Source organism: Macaca nemestrina, chromosome 2 (genome assembly GCF_043159975.1).
Source record: "Macaca nemestrina isolate mMacNem1 chromosome 2, mMacNem.hap1, whole genome shotgun sequence".
Lineage (NCBI taxonomy): Eukaryota > Metazoa > Chordata > Mammalia > Primates > Cercopithecidae > Macaca > Macaca nemestrina.
The window spans coordinates 189589167-189591541 of NC_092126.1; the positions used below are offsets into that span (position 1 = coordinate 189589167).

Consider the following 2375-nt stretch of genomic DNA (forward strand, 5'->3'; position numbering starts at 1 on the left):
CACGAGTCTCTTTCATTAGCATCATAGGCTTGATGGGAGGAACGTCTTAGAGAGAAAGAAGTAAAGCTGAGGCAGCTGAAGCAGTAGAATGAGCACTGACTTAGAAACAGAATTGTTCATTGACACACTGAGAGAAAGAGCTAACGCAGAAAACAGCTTAAGATGGTATAGCAGCGTGGAAATGACTTGGGCTCTGGTGACAAAGATCTAGGTTCCCCTTCCAGATGATTAGCTGTGAGTGAGCTATTATTGTTTAAGTTTCAGCTTTGGAATATTTAAAATAGGAATAATATCCATGTCAGAGTATCAATGCAACATGTAAATGAGCTATGGCATGTAGAGATTTAAATACAGTGCTTGATATATAATAGGTATTTTGTAAAAAAGTTACCTTTTAAATAGTAATAATATTATATTTAATCATAATAGTCAAAACGTTATCTTAAATTATTTTAACCAATAAAACTCCCAATGGTCAAGTTAAAATTGTACTCCTCAATAAATGGTGTAATTGTTAATCATTTTTTTTAAATGTCACATTCAGTTTAAATCCTCTCTATTCTCAAAGACAAATACACTCTTGGCTCAGGGTATGCCTCTGTGTCAGTCAGGGTTTTTCTCACTTTCTTCTCCAAGGTTCTGTAAGAAGGCTCTTTTTGCAGATGTTCCCTGTAGCCTGAACTTGGGTGGCTACGGACAATACCGAGTGCCATACCTTGTGCCAACCATGCACCTTTTCTCTTAAAGGAGAAGGAACTTCTGAAAGTGGGGGGCTTGACCGTCGTTTGTATACTGTATTATTCTACTAATTTTTTATCAGTATCATTACACTTTCTATCAAAGTGTATCAAACATGTACACTTTCTACATTTCTTTTACATAAAACTTTATTTTCAAATTCTTAAAAAGTTTGCAAAAAGTTACTATAATAAATGAAAGGCAGTCATGAATTGAAACAGAAGAGTTAGATTGAAAGCTATGGTTAAGTGCCATGAAGCAGAGATGTGTGTGCAGAGACAAAAATGAAACAGATATGAAGGAAGAAACAGAGCAGCCGTGGGGCTCCGGTGGCCTGGAGAGAGAGCGGGATGATTTGGTTCCAGTTCTTCAAGGGGGATTGGCTGCTCATATTGCTCTTTGTTTGTGTAATGTAGTCTTTGTCTTTGGTGGGTTCCCCAATCTAAGGAAATGTTAAACAAAGCACCTGAAAGACACTCTCTGTGTTAGGTCAGTTTCTTCAAAATAAGGAGATGTTAGGCAAGGATTCATACGCAAGTAATTTATTAAAGAAGTGCTCCGGGTTAAATTGGCAAGAGTAGGAGGAAAGGAGGGGAGGGAAGGTAAGAAGCCAGGGTATCGCTTCAAGCGGGGGTGATGCCAGTCTGATTCAGCAGGGAGTTTTGGAATGTAAGTTACAAGGCACTGTTTGTCCTGACTTAAAGCAAGGGAACTGGGCTTTCATACTCCCACACCAATGAGTCATTAGCTTGTGACCGTCTTGGGAGGCATGGTGGTTGCAAATTCCAAGCATTTCCCGTTTTCTGCTTATGCTGGCAAAGATGCTCCACTAGCTCAAGGCCCTACTTCAGAGAGGTTGGCTGGAGTGGCATCCGGAACTGTGGCAGAATACATTTTTTTTTAATGCCAGGAAGTGTGTGGTAATGCGTTACAGTTGCCATAGGAGTCACACAGCGACCATACTTTTTTATCAAAAAATCAGCAGGCAAAAAACTGCTTTCTCAAATACCTCACAACTTTCTAAATGCTTCATCTCAATTTCTATACCAAATTCCATCATGATCTTTAAATCTTTTTTTTAATATTAATAAATTTTTTGAACGTGTCATCCTTGTACAGGGGCCATGCTAATCTCTGTATCATTCTAATTTTAGTATATGTACTGCCAAGGTGAACACTAAATCATTCTTTGAGTAGCACTATACATTTATATCTATAGAATAAATACACTTTTTTTGCATAAACTATCTCAAATTAATTTCTGTACCTGCAGTCAAAAGAATATTGACTAAGATTGTTTCCATTGTTCCTTTTCCCTAGAAAACAGACTTGTATTTATGAAGCTGACCAGTGCTCCTTCCTTGATGTTGCTCGTAGCTAGATCTTCTGGTTGTCCATCATCTCTTCATGAGGGTTAAAGATTCAGTAAACTTTCATTTGTAGCCCTATCATAGGCAGCTTCCAAGACACTCCTGTTGAACCACATCTATGGTGACTAAATTAGATTTTTCTGGAACTGGCAGGCAATTAAATAATGTGTAGACTGGTCTTAATTGTGGACCTATCTCTCTTCATTATTAAGTCTTTTAAGAGTGTCGAAATTTGGCTAGGTTTCTACCTCTTTTAATATGTCTATT

At 37.9% G+C, this 2375-nt stretch overlaps 1 pseudogene; it reads right to left on the minus strand.

Moving 5' to 3' along the window:
* Positions 1–1817: 1817 nt before the first annotated feature.
* Positions 1818–1916, minus strand: LOC112425887 (U6 spliceosomal RNA; annotated as a pseudogene).
* Between the last annotated feature and the right edge of the window lie 459 nt (positions 1917–2375).